Source organism: Nannospalax galili, unplaced genomic scaffold (assembly GCF_000622305.1).
Source record: "Nannospalax galili isolate Female #2095 unplaced genomic scaffold, S.galili_v1.0 scaffold1519, whole genome shotgun sequence".
Lineage (NCBI taxonomy): Eukaryota > Metazoa > Chordata > Mammalia > Rodentia > Spalacidae > Nannospalax > Nannospalax galili.
The window spans coordinates 923,916-943,224 of NW_008342631.1; positions in this window are offsets into that span (position 1 = coordinate 923,916).

Here is a 19,309-nt window from a genome sequence, read left to right on the forward strand (position 1 = left end):
GGGTGCTGGGATTCAAATCCGGGTCTTCTGCAAGAACAACCAGTGTTCTTAACCGCTGAGCCATCTCTCCAGCCCCAGAATTCAGACATTTAAAGATCACACAAACAAATCAAAGTACTAAAAGAAGATAGGGGTAAACTTCTAACTGAATTCACAAAAGATAGAAATATTGAAGAAAATTCAACCTGAAGTGAAGAAAGATGTAGAAAACAAAATGAGTCAATTTGAGGTGACAGAAGAAAGTCTCATCAATAGAATGAATGAATTACAAAACAGAATATCAAAACTGGAAATAAAGTTGAAGAATTGGACTACTCAAGCAAAGATTACAAATTTTTTTTTAAATCACAGAATGGAATATGCAGGAAATGTGGGACATCTTGAAAAGACCAAATTTGTGCATCATAGACATAAACGAGAAGAATCTCATGTCAATGATATTGACCAGATTATCAACAGGAGTGTAGAAGAAAATCTCCCCAATTTAAGGAAAAATATGCCCATACAAATACAAAAAGCACATAGAACACCAAATAGACAGGACCAGAGAAAGAAACTCCCCACGGCATATCAGAGTAAAAACACTAAATGTACAGAACAAAGAGAGAAAACTGAAAACTGCAAAAGAAAAACAACAATTCACATATAAAGGAAAACCCATCAGAATTACAATGCAAACTATGAAAGCCAGAAAAGCCTGGACCAAAGTATTCCTAGCTCTAAATAAGCATAGAGGTCAACCCAGAATACTTTACCCAGCAAAAATGTCTATTTTAGTTGAATGGGAAAGAAAAATCTTCCTTAACATGAATAGGCTGAAAGGTTTCATGTCCAGAAAACCAGCCCTTCACAGAATAGTTGAAGCAATACAAAGAACTGAAGAAAGAAACAATTATACCCAAGGGGCAAAAAAAGAAACTAAATGAAGATATAGTTGTGGAAGCACAAAGTTAGACCAAGAAAGCAAATAGAAATTAAAATCATGGCAAAAAATACACATCTTTCAATGATAACTTTATGCATCGATGCACTGAACTCCACAGTCAAAAGACACAGGATAGTTAAATGGATTAAAACAAAATCCATGTTTTGGTGTCCTTTTCACCTTCACAGTGTAATTGACAAGCATTACCTAAAAGTGAAAGGGTGGAAAAAAACATTCCAAGCAAATGGCACAAGAACTAAGCAGGCATTGCAATTCTAATATCTGACAAAAATAGACTTCAAACTAAAACTAATCAGAAGAGATAAAGATGGTCACTTCATTCTGATCAAAGGAATAATTGACCAAGACGATGTTATAAACATGAACACATGTGCCCCAAAGTGTAGTGCACCCAATTCATAAAAACACTACAGGGCAATAAGACACAGGTTAAGTCCAACTCAGTAATAGTACATGATTTTTTACACCACTGTTTACATTAGAAATGTCAAATGGACAAAGAATAGACAGAGAGAAATCTGAGTTAAATGATACCATATACAAATATGAACATATGTGCACCAAAGTCTGGTGCACCCAATTTCATAAAACAGTACTACAGGGCAATAAGACAGATTAAGTCCAACTCCATAATGGTACATTACTTTTCTACAGAACTGTTTACACTGGAGAGGTCAAATGGACAAAGAATTGACGGAGAGAAATCTGAGTTAAATTATACCATACATCAAATGGACCTAACAAACATTTATTGAATAATCCACACTTTCCTTTCTGCACCCTATGGAATTTTCTCTAAAATGGATCACATACTGGGGTGTGAAACAAACTTCAACAATTTTTTTTTAAAATGGAAATAATTTTATGCTATCAGACCGCAATGCAATAAAACTTAAAATCAACACCAAAAGGTGACGTAGTAACTACATGAACTCATGGAGATTAAACAACACACTACTGAATGACGAATGGATCAAGAAAAAAAATTAAGAAAGAAATAAAATTATTCCCAAAACTAAACAAAAAGGGTAATACAACACAACAAAACCTCTGGGGCTCTTTAAAAATCAATGCTAAGAGGAAAGGTTATAGCTCTAAGTGCCTACATTAAAAAGTAAGAAAGAGTACAAATCAGTGACTTCACATTACAACTCAAGACTCTGGAATAGTAAGAGCAAATGAAACCCCAACTAAGCAGGTGAGAAAAAAATAACAAAAATCAGAACAGAAATTGATGAAATAGAAAGAAAGGAATACAAAGACTCAATGGACCCAAGAGCTGGTTCTTTGAAAAGATAAACAAGGTAGACAGATATTTAGCCCAGTTAACCAAAATAAATAGGAAATAGAAATTTTTAAAAATCAAAACTGAGAGATGAATCATCACAACAGAGACCAAAAAGATCCAGAACATTATAAGAGAATACTTTAGAAACCTATACTCTATTATATTAGAAAACATAAAGGAAATGAATGAATATCTACTATCCTGGGAATCACCAAAGTTAAACCAAGAAAGAATAAACAGTTTAAACAGACCCATAATACATATGGAAATTTAAACAGTAATACAAAACTTCCCAACTAAAAAAACCTCAGGCCCAGATGGATTTACAATAGAATTCAACCAGACATTTAAAGATCTATATCCAAAGCCACATAATTCATTTTAAAAGATAGAAACAGAGGGAGAAGTCCCAAATTCCTTCTATGAAGCCAGCATTACTCTAATACCAAAACCAGGTAAAGACTCAATCAAAAAAGAAAATTATAGACTCATATCCTTCATCAACATAGATACAAAACTTCTCAACAAAATACTTTCAAATTGCATACAGACAAATGTCAAAAAGATCATCCACCATGATTAAGTCAGCTTTATTCCAAAGATGCAAGAATCGTTCATCATACACATGTCAATAAATACCATAAACCATATAAATGAACTCAAAGACAAGATCCACATGATCATCTCAATAGATGCAGAAAAAGCTTTTGACAAAATTCAGCGTGCACTCATGATAAAAGCCCTAGAGGGAATTGGGCTGGAGGGACCAAACCTCCACATAGTTAAAGCTATACACAGCAAACCCATAACCAACATCATTCTAAATGGAAAGAACCTGGAAGCATTCCCATTAAGATCAGGAACCAGACAAGGAAGTCCACTATCTTCCCTCCTTTTTAATATAGTCCTTGAAACTCTTGTTAGAGCAATAAGACAAGAGAAGAAAATTAAAGGAGTACTAATTGGAAGAGAAGAGGTCAAAATATCTTTTTGCAGATGATAAGATACCAGATTTTCCAGCAGAAAACTCCTGGAAAAGATTAACTTAATTTACTTTCAGTAAAGTGGCAAGTTAAAAAAAAAATCAGTAGCCTTTCTTTTTTAATATTTTATTTATTATTTTTATTTTTTATGTGTATGCATGTATTGCCTGCATGTGGGTGAGTGCACCCATGTCGTTCAGTGCCCATAGAGGACAAAAGAGGCTGTTGGATCCCCTGGAACTGGAGTTACAGACAGTTTCTAGCTGCCATGTGGATGCTGGGATTCTATTATTCAGTAGCCTTCCTATATACCAATTACAAGTAATTGGAGGAGTACATGAAAATTCTCACATTCATAATAACCTAAAAAAAAAAAACTCATGGAATATCTGGGGCTGGAGAGGTGGCTCAGCAGTTAAGAACACCGGTTGTTCTTGGAGAAAACCCAGGTTTGAATCCCAGCACCCACATGGTAGCTAACAACTCTCCATAACTCCAGTCCAAGTGGATCCGACAGCCTCTTCTGACCTACACGGGCACTGCACGACACGGGTGCACTTATCTACATGCAGGCAATACACTCATATACACAAAATAAAAATAATAAATAAAATTTTTTTAAGAATCATGGGCTAACCCTGACCAAAGACATTAAAGGTCTCTACAATGAAAATTTAAATCTTTAAAGAAAGAGATTGAGGAAGATACCAGAAGATAGAAGGCTCTCCTATGCTTATGGATTGGCAGAATTAATAGTGTGAAAATGAGCATTCTATCAAAAGCCATTTATAGATTTGATGCAATGCCAATAAAAATCCCCATGACATTTGTCACAGAATTAGACTAAAACACCCTAAAGTTCATATGGACACACAAAGACCCCAGATACCCAAAGCAACTCTGAACACAAAGAACAATGCTAGGCAGAATACTATACCAGATCTCAAAATACATTACAGAGCTATAGTCATAAAAACAGCATGGTATTGTCCCAAAAATAGACCTGTAGATCAAAGGTGCATCACTGAAGACCCAAACATGAGCTCATGCAATTTCAGCTACCTGATATTTGACAAAGGGGCCGGGAACATTCTCTGGAGAAAAGACAGCATCTTCAGCAAATGGTGCTGGCAAAACTGAATCTCCACCTGTAGAAGAATGAAACTAGACCCCTATCTTTCACATTGCACCAAAGTCAACTCCAAATGGATCAAATATCTCAATGTGAAACTGGCAACTCTGAATCTATTAGAAGAAAATATTGGCAGTAGCCTACAAGATATAAGTATAGGAAAAGACTTTCTAAACCAGTTATCAATTGCTCAGAAATGAAAGTCATGAATCAACAAGTGGGACCTCATTACTAAAAAGCTTCTGTACAGTAAAAGAAACAACCAAACAACCAAAGAAGGGAGGAGAAAACCCATAGAGGAGGAGAAAATCTTTACGAGCAACACAGCTGACAGAGGTTTACCATCCAGAATATAGAAGGAATTCAAAAAACAAAGAAGAAAGTAACCCAGTTTAAAGATGGGCCAAGGATCTGAACAGAGCTCTCAAAAGAAGAAATAAAGATGGCTAACAAACATCTTTTAAAATGTTCAACATCGTTAGGAATCAGGGAAATGCATGTTAAAACCACTTTATGATTTCACCTTACCCCAGTCTGACTGGCTAAGATCAAGAGAACAAATGATACCAAATGCTGGAGAGGATGTGGGAAAGGGGAACACACATCCATGGTGGGATTGCAAACTTGTGCAACCCCTATGGAAAGCACTGTGGAGAACGCTTAAAAAAATTAAAAATGAACCTACCATTTGACCTGGTTATATCATTCCATTGCATATACCCAAAGGACTCATCCTGTTGCAGAGACACTTGTACAACCATGTTTGATGCTGCTCTTTTCACAATAGCTAAGAGAGGAAGTAGTGGCACTTTTATCTTGGGGGTAATGAATAGCTATCTATTGGACTTAAAGTCCACTCAATGGCAGGAAATTCATGTGCCATACTGTAAATCCATCCAAATACACATAGGTGGAGGCATCATACGTCTTAGAGAATAACCCCAAGCCTATCACATCCCTAAACAAATGCAATTTCTTACTCTGTACAAAATATGAATCCTTAAATTTACCAAAAAGTAACCTAGTCACCACCTATCAAAGAAGCTTCTTTTCCAACAGACAGAGATTATTTCAGAGTTCCACAACTGGTCATCCACACAGATTGTCTGTGAATTTCAAAAGCCTGAGTGGTACATCTACAATGCAACTTCTACAACTAAGACTCATGGAGCATTAAAAAAAGGAGTAAAAAGAATACAAATCACCTCTCAGGTCTCATCAATGAAGGTCCCTCATGCAACAGAGGGCCAGGAACACAAAGGCCACAAATAGCCAGAGCATAGAGAATAAGAGTCTTCAGAATGTCGGTCCTTGGACAAGACTCCTATTTTAAACTCCACCCACCCAGGGCTCAGGTACCATTGAGGAATAGGTGGCAGAAAGAGTGTAAGAGCCAGGGAAGAGGTGTATGATCATATTGAAATAGAGTCCTGCAGGTTCCTGGGACCTTGCTCATATGTACCTATAGCAATGATGTAGGAGTGCACAAGACCATGCAGACTCAAGCAGACAAAAACCCAGCACAGAACTGTGGAAATGGGCAACAGACCCCAATCTTATTTGAAGAATTAATGGCAGCTGATTACTGCTGGGTGAGGAGAGCTGATCTTCTTAAGGTGAGGGGTTCTGGATGGGCTGACTAGACCCCAGTGAATGAACTTTCACTGAGGGAGGTCTCGGGACACTAGCTTCACACGATGATCCTTGACACAGATGACAGAATGCATGAATTCCAGTGGGTAGGGGCTGTGGCAGTGTACAAACGGAGGAAGGGTTTGTAGAGATGATTGGGTTGTTCTGTGTGAAATACCCCAAAATTCAGTAAACAACAATGAAAAGTAAATTTTAAGAAAAGTAAAATTCACTTCAAACCCCTTTTTATTCATAGAGTATAAATTCCAGGGAATGTGCCCTAGAGAATTCTGTCTTACATCAAATCTTATCAACACCATGTAAATCCAAGGAGATTAGAGGTCACCAATACAGTTTGAAAGATCATTTTTATAGCATAAGAATCTAATGAGCTTTTCCCGAAAGACTTCCCCCTCAATAAAACACACAGAAAGAGAGAGAGACAGAGAGACAGAGACAGAGACAGAGACAGAGAGAAATGGGCATCCCTCTAATCCCAACAATTGCAAGGTTGAGGTGGGAGAATTATTCATTCTAGACAGGCATGAGTTACACAGTGAGACCGTTTCAAAAATGAAATACATAAATAAACAAAATAAGAACATATGGTCACCTATATAGTCTTCTTGCCAAGGTGTTCTGTACAAATGTAATCATGAAAACAAAAAAATTCAAATTAGTACAAACATTAAAAAGGAACATTCAAAAGGGCATGAAGGAGACCTGCCCACATTCTTGGGCTGGATTTCCTAAAAGCAAACATGAGACAAAGATTCATAGAGCCTCATCTTCCAAGTGTTCCCTGGAGAAACAGGCCTGGAAGCGATGAAGCCAGGCCATGACTCACATGGACAATCTACAGAGCGCCTGCTTCCTCATTCCCCAGGGCCACTGACCTCAAGTTGTCCTATTAATTGCTGCTGTACAGCCTGTCTCTGCCCTTTCTGCATTCTATGATCCCAGCAACAAAGCAAGCTCAGGAGTTGGCATGATTCCCTGATGGAGAGAAGCAGATCTGTGCTCCCTAAGGAATGACAGTCTTTGCTAACTGCATACAAGGCTTCATTGTTGAGTGGATTAAAAATGTGGGGAGGTTTAGTTTCACTCTTCTACAGATTTTCCAGCACCATTTGCTGAAGATGCTGTCTTTCCTCCAGTGAATGTTCTTGGTCTGATTGTCAAATATTGGGTAGCTGAAATTGCATGTACTCATATTTGGGTGTTCAATTTTGTTCCATTGATCTATGAGTCTATTTTTGTGCCAGTACCATGCTGTTTTTATGACTATAGCTCTATAATATAGTTTAAAAACTGATATAGTAATCCCCCCCCAGCACTCTTAGTGCTCAGGTTGCTTTGGCTACTCGATGTCTTTTGTATTTCCATATTAATCTTAGGATGATTTTTTTCTAATTCTGTGAAGAATGTCATGGGGTTTTGATTGGCATTGCATTGAATCTGTAAATGGCTTTTGGTAGGATGGTCATTTTCACAATATTAATTCTTCCAATCCATAATCACGGGAGGTCCTTCCATCTTCTGGTGTCTTCTTCAATCTCTTTCTTCAAAGATTTAAAATTTTCATTGTAGAGGTTTTTAATGTGTTTGATCAGCTTTATTCTGAGATATTTTAATTTTTTGAGGTTATTGTGAAAGGGAGTGTTTCCATGTACTCTTTCTCTGATTATTTGTTATTGGAATATAGAAAGGCTACAGACTTCTGTAGATTAATTTTGTAACCTGAATGAAAATGTTGATCATTCTAGGAGTTTTCTGGTGGAAATTTTGACATGTCTTAAATATATCATATCATCTGCAAAAAGGGATAGTTTGACCTCTTCTTTGTGAATTATTACTCCTTTAATTTCTTTCTCTTGTCTTATTGCTCTTTCAAGAGTTTCAAGCAGTATGTTAAAAAGGAGTGGAGATACTGGACAGCCCTGTCTGGTTCCTTATTTTAATGGAAATGCTTCCAGTTTTTTTCCATTTAGAATGATGTTGGCTGTGGGTTTGTTATATATGGCTTTCATTATGTTGAGGTATAGTCCCTCCAGTCCAGTTCCCTCTGGGACTTTGAACATAAATGCTGTTGAATTTTGTCAAAGGCCTTCTCTGCATCTATTGAGATGACCATGTGGTTCTTGTCTTTGAGTCCATTTATATGATTTATGACATTTATTGACATACTTATATTGAACCATCCCTCCGTCTTTTGAATAAAGCCAGCTTGATCATAGTGGATAATGTTTTTGATGTGTGTCTGTATGCGTTTTGCAAGGATTTTGTTGAGAATTTTTGCATCTATATTAATTAAGGATATGGGTCTATAGTTTTTTTGTTGTTGAGTCTTTACCTGGTTTTGGTGTTAGAGTGATGCTGGCTTCATAGAAAGAATTTGGAAATTCTCCCTCTGTTTCTATCTTTTTGAACAAATTAAGTAGTATTGGATGTAGATCTTTAAATGTCTGGTAGAATTCTACTGTAAATCCATCTGTTCCAGGGCTGTTTTTAGTTGGGAGGTTTTTTATTACTGTTTCAATTTCCTTATGTGTTATGGGTCTGTTTAAGCTGTTAATCTCTTCTTGGTTTTGTTTTAGTGATTCCCATGATTTTAGATCCCAGTCCATTTCTTTTAGGTTTTCAAATTTGGTAGAGTATAGGTTTTTAAAGTATTCCCTTACAATATTCTGAATCTTTTTGGTGTCTGTTGTGATGTTTGGTGTCTGTTGTGATATCTGATTTTGTTGATTTGGAGGTGCTCTTTCTTTCTGTTGGTTAACTGGGCTAAGCATCTGTTAATCTTTTTTATCTTTTTAAACAACTAGCTCTTGGATTCATTGATTCTTTGTATTGTTTTCTTTGTTTCTGTTTCATTAATTCCTGCTCTGATTTTTGTTATTTCTTCTTGACTGCTGGGTTTGAGTTTTATTCGTTGTTGTTTTTCAAGTCTTAAGTTGCAGTGTTAAGTCATTTATTTGTGTTACTTTTGATTTTTTTTTTTTTTTTGGTCTTTTTGAGGCAGGGTCTCCCTGTAGCCCCAGCTGTCCTGGAACTCACTATGTAGACCAGGCTGGCCTTGAACTCACAGAGATCTGCTTGCCTCTACCTCCCAAGTGCTAAGATTAAAGGCATGTGCCACCATGTCTGGCTCCTTTTGATTTTTTAATTGAGTTGCTTAGAGCTCTAAACTTCCCTCTAAGGACTGCTTTCAATGTGTCCCAGAGGTATTGTTGTGTTGTATTGTCTTTTTCATTTAGCTCCAGGAATATTTTTATTTTGTCCTTTGACCCATTCATCACTCTGGAGTGTGTTGTTTAATCTCCATGTGTTCATGTAGTTACTAGGATTTCTTCCAGTATTGATTTTAAGCTTTATTGCATTGTGGTCTGATAGAATGCATGGAGTTATTTCAATTTTTTGTATTTGTTGAGGCTTTGTTTGTGCCCCAGTATGTGGTTTATTTGGAAAAAGTTCCATGGGGTGCTGAATAGAAACTATATTCTTTGGTGCTTGGATGGAATATTTGGTAGATGTCTGTTAGTTCCATTTGATGTACGGTATTGTTTAATTCAGACGTCTCTCTGTAAATTCTCTGTCCTGTTGACCTATCAAATGGAGAAAATGGGGTATTGAAGTCCCCTACTATTAAGGAGTTTGGTTTAATCTAGGTCATAAAGTCCTGTAGTACTGTTTTTATGAAGGTTGGTGCACCAGAATTTGGTGCATATGTGTTCATGATTGTAATATCTTCTTGGTCAGTTGTTCCTTTGATCAGAATGAGGTGGCCCTCTTTGTCTCTTCTGATTAATTTTAGTTTGAAGTCTACTTTGTCAGATATTAGAATTGCAACTACTGCTTCAACTATAATAGATATTTGGCTGGGTAAAATAATCTGGGTTGGCATCTGTGGTCATTTTGAAGTGGGAATTCTTTGGTCTCAGGCTCTTCTAGCTTTCATAGCTTGCACTGAAATATCAGCTGTAATTCTAACAGGTTTTCCTTTATATGTGAATTGTTCTTTTTCTTTTGAAGCTTTCAATATTCTCTCTTTGTTCTGTACATTTAGTGTTTTTACTATGATATGCCAGGAAGAATTCCTTTTCTGGTCCTGTCTATTTAGTGTTCTATGTGCTTCTTGTATTTGTATGGTCATGTCTTTCTTTAATTTTGGTAAATTTTGTTCTACAATCCTGCTGAAGATCTGGCTCATACTGCTATTCTGAGATCTGTCTCCTTCCTCTATGTCTATGATGAGTAGCTGTGGTATTTTTATGGTGTCACACAATTCCTGCATCTTCCATTCCTATGTTTTCTTAAATTTTTCATAATCTTTGCTTGAGTGGTTTAATTCATCAACTTTATCTTCTAGTTCTGATAGTCTCCTTTCCATTTCATTCAGTCTATTGGTGAGGCTTTCTCCTGTTGTTTCTAATTGTCTTATTCACTTTCTTTTTCATTTCAGCATGCATATTCAATATTTCTTACTCATGTCTAAATTCATTCAGAAGTTTGTCCTTATCTTCTTTCAGTTCTTTGTGTGTTCTTAAATTCATTGAATTCTTTTATCATGTTTATAATTGTTCTTTTGAATTTCATGTCCTGTGTTATCTCTAGGGGTTTCTCACTGTGCTCCTCTACACGACTGGTGGTACTTGGTGGGGATATATTATATAGATTTTTTATATTATTTTTTTTGAGACTGGGTCTCCCTATAGCCCCAGCTGTCCTGGATCATGATATTATTTTTTGCTGTGACTTTGATAGGTGGATTTCTTTGTAGTTTCTGATTCTTGTTTGAGACTCTAGCTTTCCTCTGTTGAATTTTGGTCTGCTTCTGTACGTAAACTTTGTGCCTTTGTGGTTTACTTGTTGGGAATGAAATGCTGGTTGGTCTAGGCTTCATGTTCATCCAGAATTTATAAAAAACTCAAAAAAACAAAGAATCAAGAAAGCAAATAACCCAATTAAAAGATGGGCTAAGGAGCTGAACAGAAAGTTCTCAAAAGAAGAAATAAAGATGGCTAAGAAGCATCTTAAAAGGTGTTCAATATCATTAGTAATTAGGGAAATGCAAATTAAAATCACTTTATGATTTCATCTTACCCCAGTCAGACTGGCTAAGATCAAGAGAACAAATGAGACCAAATGATGAAGAAGATGTGGGGAAAGGAGAACGCTCATCCACTGCTGCTGGTATTGCACACTTGTTCAACCCCTGTCAAAAGTAGTGTGGAGAACCCCTAAAATACTAAAATTAACCTACCATTTGACACAGTTATAGCACTCCTTGGGATATACCCAAAAGAACTCATCCTATTGCAGAGACACTTGTACATCCATGTTTGTTGTTGCTCTTTTCACAATATCTAAGAGACAGAAACACCCTAAGTGTCCTTCAATTGATGAGTGGATAATGAAAATGTGATGCATTTTCACAATGGAGTTCTACTCAGCAGTAAAGAAAGATAAAATAATGAAATTTGCAGGTAAAAGAATGGAACTAGAAGCTGTTATACTAAGTGAAGTAACACAGACTCAGAAAAACAATTGATGTATGTTCTCCCTCATATGTGGACCTTAGCATCAAATCCTTATAAGTGACTATGTATCCAGACATAACTACAGGAACCAGGATAATGAAAAGGAACCAGGGAGGTGAAGGAAAACAGGTTTTACTAAGGGAGATATGGATAAAAATGTGGTTATTTAAATGGGAGAGAGGAGGGAAGCTTATGCAAGGAAACTTGGGGATAAAGGGAAAGAAGGAGGTCAAGAGAGGTGGAACAATAGAAGAGTATTATCAAGGGAGAAATGGGGAAAATGGGGGTACTTTAAATGGGGAAACCATGGTGGAAGGGTTAGACAATGTAAGAGATAAATAATGCCTAGCTAGTTTTAAAAGAGAGAGAGAGAGAGAGAGAGAGAATGCCTAACTAGTTTTTAAAAAACCAGAGGGAACCATATTAATCCAACAGCCTACTGACTAATTATGCATACATAATCTCTACATGAGTCCATGTGCATACCTAAAGGCTACATAGCAAGAAACAGTGTTAAACAGGAGATAACTTCCTTTGAGTTGTTGGCCAGGGTGCTCCAAGGGACCCCCAAAATTACTCAGGCTATTGCCACAGCCCTTGATGACCTCCCAGAATTTGAAGGTAAGACTCTACTCTCAAAATCAGAACATACTTCAGACACAGGATTTGGAGAGGTAGAGCTGCAACTGACCTGGAAACCACTTCCTCTGAAGGCAAGCTCTCACAGCTTTGGAGGGCAGTATGGAAGTGCCAAAAAAAATCCGCAATAAAAAATCAGTAGATGATCCAGCACCAGCTTCAAGACCAAATAACTACATCAATGGCCAGCACAGCACATGTCATTAGTGCAGTAGTGGCACTTTTATCTTGGAGACAATCAACAGCTACATAATTTGACTAAAAGTCCACTCAAAGGGAGGAAACTCAAGAGTGGTACTGTAACAGAACCTAATACACATGATGGGAGTGGCCATAGATCTTAGAGAAAAACCCCAAAACTCTCACATTGCTAGACTAATGTGATTTCTTACTATTTGAAAAATATGTACTCTTGTATTTACAGACAAATAATCTAGTCACCACTCATCAAAGAAAGTCATTTTGCACCAGTCAGAGACTATTACCAGGTACCACAGCTGGTCACACATGGATATTTTCTATGAATTGCTCAGGTCTAAGGGACACATCTGCAATGCAACCTCTACACTTAAGGCTCATGGAACAGAGAACAGGATAAAGAAGAGGACACTAATGAATGTCTCAGTTCTCAATAATGAAGCTCCCTCATGCAGCAGTGGGCCAGCAACACAAAAGATTGCAAAAGGCCTAGGTGTAGAGATCAAGATTCTGCTAAATAATGGTCCTTAGACGGGACCCCTTTATTAAACTTCACCCTCACCCCCAGGCTCAGAGACCATCGCAGAAGAGGGGGCAGAAAGACTGTAAGGCCAGGAAGAATGTTCATGAGCACGTGGAAACAGAGTCCTACAAGCTCCTGGGATCCTCCTCATATGATTCTGTTGCATAGGTGTCAGCATCCACAAGTCCCATGCAAACCATGCAAACAGTAACCCAGCATAGAACTGGGAAAATGAACAGCAAACCCCAATCTTATCTGAAGGAATGTTAGCAACTGATTGGTCCCAGATGAAGAAGAGCTGATCTTCCTAAAACAAGGGACTCTAGATAGGCTAACTAGATTCAGCAGATGGACTTGCACTGGAGAATGGCTTGGGACACTGACAACACAGTGGGACAGTAACAGGAATGACAGAATAAATGGGCTCCAGTTGGGGTCGGGTAGGGGGCGAGGCTATGGGATGGTGCCAGAGGACGGGGTATAAAGATGATTAAGATTGTTTGAGTTGTTTGGTATGAAATATACAAAAAAAAATCAATTTAAAAAATGTGAGGAGGGCAGCCAGGCAGAAAGGACGTTTCTAGGACAACTAGGGAAATACTTAAATGAACTATACATTAAATATTTATCTTCATCATAGTTATAGACTGAATGTTCTATTATGCTTCCATGGAAGAAAATCCATGTGCTAACAGAATGTGTATTGAAGTGTTTAGGGCAAAAGAGTGAAGACACTTCCACTTCCTCATAAACAGTTATCCTCAAAGATAATATTACTGTACATATATTCACACAAATACACATACATGTAAGCATGTGAACATATGTGCATATATGAGTGTGGATATACATAAGGGTGTTTATAGAGAATGAGAGAGAAATACAGAGAGATGTGAAGAAACGGTGACTGAGTAACTGGATCCTGCATATTCATTGCATTGTTCCTACTACCTTTGCACACTTTTGAAATTTGTTGCTGCTGGTTTGTTTGACATGGAGGTCTTGTGTAGCCTACCTGGCATCAGTCATTTTGCAGTCAAGGATGATGAACTCCAGATTCTCATGTTCTGAGATTATAGGCATGTACCACCATACCCAGCTAATTCTGAAATTTTTCCAATAGAAGGTTGAAAAAAATGATCACTTTAGGTAACTGTTAAGAAAAAATTGTATCTAATATCATATTGCTGAATTGACTTTTATGAGGAGCCCAGTAAGCTGTTGAGAATAAATGAAATAAAATGTTCCCTTACTGTAATTGTTTTTTCAGTGTAAGAATAAACAGACATGTTTTGTGCATGTTACTAAGACAACACACTTTAACAAATTTTGATATGTTAATCAATTCTGGAACTTTAATGCTGAGTGTAAAATTTGTTTTACTGTCTTTTACTGGGAGCTTCCTATTTTCATAAAAGGACGTCAAGCTAAAGGAATAGGGATTCTGACCATATTAAAGGAGAAGAAAGCATTCAACAAATGAGGAATGACTGCATAGGGCTGCTGTCGTAATGGATCAAAAAATTATGGAGCCAGCTGGTGGACAGCTCACACCTGCCACCCATGTGCTTGTAGTGAAATTGTTTCCACCATTGCAGTTAATGTTTGAAATGATCCTCATTGCAAGTAACACCATAATGCATTGTTTTAGAGACATAGAAGCTACTTCTGCCACAGGAATCTTCATCACTAAAATAGAAAGAATATTAAACAGTGTTTCTGGCAAACATACCACTCATCAGAAGCTGTCTCATCATTTAATTATTCTAAGAATTTAAAGATATGCAGTAACTATCTTAGTAATATTGGCAGTACTTAAGTTAGGTTTGGGCTTTGTGTCAGGAAATGAGAAAATGCTCCTAGTTGAAGAGCTCTTGAACTCTGATAACCCTTTGTCTTTGGCATTTGGACCAGAGGTTTAAGTAGTTAGAAATGTTCTCTGAGTTCACAGTCAAGAAGGGATTGAGCTGAGACTAAAACAATAAACCAGCCAGCCATATTGATAATATCCTTTATATCTTAGTTATATCTGGCATACAACGCAAAGCCTTTTACAGGGTTGTGTGACAAGGAAGGGTAATGCAGGGCCAGCTGCTTTTCTCGAGACTCTGAGGAACATTAAATAGAAACTTTATGCAAAGCCTCCAGTATAGTGAATGTGGGCCGCTGAGCCCTTCCTTTCCCTGTATTGCTTTTGGTAGTTTTCTTTTCCTTATTCCGCTCCTCAGAATTCATTGTAATTTATATAGCCCAGGGATCCTGGCAATAAACTGGCAATCACTGGGGAAGAAGAAGCAACAGTCCGCAATAACTGAACGTTACACAGATTTGCATAAGACCCCAAAGTCCTCAAATATTGAATGATGTGAGAATTTTGCTTCAGGTGATGTAGCTGTACTCTTGAACCAGTCAGAAATCATTACTTAATCCTTTGCAAATATCATAAATATGTAAACTTTTGCTTCACAATTTCTGATTGGAAATTTAAGAATAAAGACACTGTGATTCCTATCTTGATGCTAACAAGGATCAGATTATAAATACTGCATACATTCTGCAACAGTGACTTATAGAACTATTGTAAATTTTTTTGAGTCAACATTCTTTAGTCTGTGTGCGTGTGTGTGTGTGTGTGTGTGTGTGTGTGTGTGTATGGTCACTTTTATGTCCAAAGCATTTTTAAAGAAATGTAATTATTTTTACTAAATATGTATTGTTATTTTGTGAAACTGTTGTATTATATTTTGGATGAACATGGAAAAATGAAATAAAATGTTGAAAAAGGCAAAAAAATGCATTGATGCAGTTTATGATGTTTTTCAAGGTTATGGCTTGTTTGACCTCTGGCTAAAAAGTGTTTCTGTTCTGTCTCTTTTGTTTTCCTTCTTTCTGTGGCCCTTTGTTGAAAGGAAACTTCTGTGTTGTTCTGTATATTTTATTTCAGAACTATTAGAAAAGATGACAGAATTTGCTATTGCCAGAGAAGATATTCTTGAAATATTTGTAAAACACTGCTGTGTGGAAAAGCATGATAGCAACAGCATTTCAAAGTTTCATTAGATTAAAAAGAATTTTATTTATCTGTGTGTGCATGTCTGTACATGGGTATGTGCATATGAATGTGTGTGCCCACAGAGACTAAAGTTGTCAGAACTCCTTGAAGGTGGAGTTCGAAGTGATTGTGAGCTGCCTAATATTGCTAATAATAACAAAAGTCTGGTTCTTTCTAAGTGCAGTAAGGCTCTTAACTGCTCAGCCATCTTCCCAGCACCAAATTTTAAAAACAAATTATGATTTTGAGATATTTTTAAATTAATATGTAAATGCTTGGTTCCAACCTACCAATACTGCTCCCAGTAGTGAATCTTGTGTCCAGCCTGCACGAGTGGCCATCCTTACTCTTATCTTTCCTCCATTTTAGCCTTCAGCAAATTTAGCTCCCTGACAGAAGGCATAGGAGGGAAATACTGGGCCAAATCAAGACCTCAGCAGCTTGAAAAACACTTGACCCTGCAGCCACATTTCTGCCTTATGGGGATTGTATTGCAATCCTCTGATCCTAACAGCATGTGGCAGCTCTGTCAACTACAGCACACATGACCTTTCTCTTCCAATTCCAGTCACTGAAAGCAGCTTTCATCAGTGGACATTCCCAAATCCTGAAATCTTGAACTTCCTGCAGTATCCCTTGCAATTAATGCTTCACCTACATAGCTGCAGGAAATATCCTTTCTAGATCTCATTCCCATGAGTTTCCCTTGTCATGTATTGCCAGGATGTAACACATTTTTTGGAACTTTGCTGAAAAAGACCGTGACTTCCTCACTGCTGCATCCTTCATTCTCAATGTTTCCATTGACATATTATCTGTCTAGGGGTTACAGTTGGGTTTGTTTTCTCAGTCAATTAAGGAATTAAAGGGCAACCAGCAGCGAATGGGTAGTCAAACAGACTTTTATTGAAAGATAAAGAATCACATTCATAGACATAAAGCATCACACATATAAACATGTAGAATTGACTTTTAATGATGGACATAATCTGGGCTAATGACCTTTAATTAACACCAGCAAAACTATGCACTTGGGTCTGATGACAGAGCAACTCCTTGGCACCCTCAGTTTGGTATGCCACCCAAAATGATAATGACTGAATGTGAGTATGCTTGAGAATTAACATATCAAGGTAATGGAAGCGATACACAAACCCACTGGAAATGGGAGGTTGGAAAGAACCGGTGATCTTGGAAGAATGAGATACTAGGCATGAAAAGACCTGATGGTCTACTGAAATAAGGATGGAGACGAATTTAATCTGTGTACTCCTACACTGAGGCTGTAGAAACTTTTGAGAATGAACATGTTAGTGTGGCCTGGCCCATCAGCACAGCTCTGAGAGACATCTGAGGGAAAAGGTGGCCACTGCATTGAGATCCACTCTTAAAAACTTTTTAAGAGATCTGAATGGGGCTGGAGAGATGGTTCAACAGGTAAGCGCACTATTTGCTCTTGCAGAGGACCCATGTTCAGTTCTCAGCAGCCACATGGCAGCTGACAACTATCTTAATTCCAGATCCAAGGGATCTGATGCCCTCTTCTGACCTCCCTGAGAATTATATAACCTGGGTGCACTTACATACATGTAGGCAAACCACTCACATACATAAAGTAAGAATAATAAATAAATATGCCTTTTTTTTTTTAATCTTTTCAGGTGGCAGCAGGGAGTTCCACACCATGTGATTGAGTCTGGTATAGCGTATGTGATGAGGAGAATGGAGGAGCCAGGTACTAAGACCACTGTTGTATCCTGTGGGAGCATAGAGGAAAGTCGAATAGTGATGGTGGAATTAAGAGTCCTTGAATTAGTAATTAGCCTGCAGGGGAGAGCCACCTCAAGCCCCAAAGAACTGTTGCTCCTGAGGAGAGGCAGAGCAGGGTTTATAAAGCTTAGAACCACAATTACATCAAGCCAGGGCAAAGCCAGTAATCATTGTCACACCATATAACAGTCCCATAGTTACACCATTACTGTGGGAGGTTAATTTTCAGCTAACAAAAAATTCTAAGTTTCAGTCCAGAAAAACAAGTTTCTTAGAACTGCAGAAACAATGGCTTCCTGGAGCTGCAGATGTTGTGTCTGGTCCCATTGAAGTTTCCCAGTATTGAAGAAAAAATGAACTTCCTGAAACTGCAGCCCATGCAGCCTTCATGTAACCTGCATGGTTGTACTTTGAAGGGCCAAGGGGAGGGAGCTAAAGCTGGGTGAACAAAATGGAGTCAGATTGGCCATTTCACCATAAATTAGAACTTGTGAAACCACAGCACAGACAGCTTCTTAACTGTGTCTCAGGAAAAGAGCTCAAGGAGTGGAGTTGTGTGTGGGTGCAGAGGGGCCTGGTTTCCTCAAGCTGTGAGATCTGGCCTGTTACAAAGACCAGTTTGAAAAGAGGAGGCCTGGGTTCTACCACAATCCTTATTGTGCTTGAGTGGAAAATCCAAATTCCTGGAGGACATCAGACTCTCTATTCAACACTAATGTCACCTATGGTGGGATGGATGCCTTTCTACACAAGGACATTAAATGTGTGTATAAGTAACCCTATGCCAGGGAGGAAGAATAGGAAGTGCCTAGTGAGTTTCTCCTGACACGAATACCTGCTCTAACATGCCAAGCATGTTCTGCTTGGATGCCAATCTCCTTGGATTTGGTTAAAGTCTGTTCAAGGATAGGAAGCCTGAGCTAGGAAGAGATGTGCTTCTCGGTCACTTAGCCCCTCCTGCCACTTAGGCATCAGGGGTGGTCCTAGCCATTTAGGGCTTCCGACTGTGCTGCCCAATCAGGAGCACCGATGGGAGCATAAAAGCGGGTTCTATCCATCTGCCATGTTGCGGTTCCGAGCTGCGGGTTCAGATCCGTAGTTGAAGGATGCGCCGCTAAGTGAGAGCGTGGAGCATCCTGCCAGGAGCTGAGGGGAGCTGAGGAGAGCGCGGGTGAAGACCGAAGCCGGGCCATGGTGAGCATGGGGCGGCTTTGTCAGACGCGAGCAGCGGCAGCCGGAGCCACCAGAGCGAGCTGTGCTGGGTCCTCCCCTGGCGGGGTGGCACCTGACCGGTGTCCTGTGCGATCCAGGGAGGCCGCCTGTGGCGTTTCCTGCTTCAGCTGCTTCTGCGCGGGGCACTGAGCGGGAGGCTCCGCCTGCGCCGGCCGGCCATGGTGAGCATGGGGCGGCTTTGTCAGACGCGAGCAGCGGCAGCCTGAGCCACCAGAGCGAGCTGTGCTGGGTCCTCCCCTGGCGGGGTGGCACCTGACCGGTGTCCTGTGCGTCCCAGGGAGGCCGCCTGTGGCGTTTCCTGCTTCAGCTGCTTCTGCGCGGGGCACTGAGCGGGAGGCTCCGCCTGCGCCGGCAGCTTCAGTGTCGGGACTGT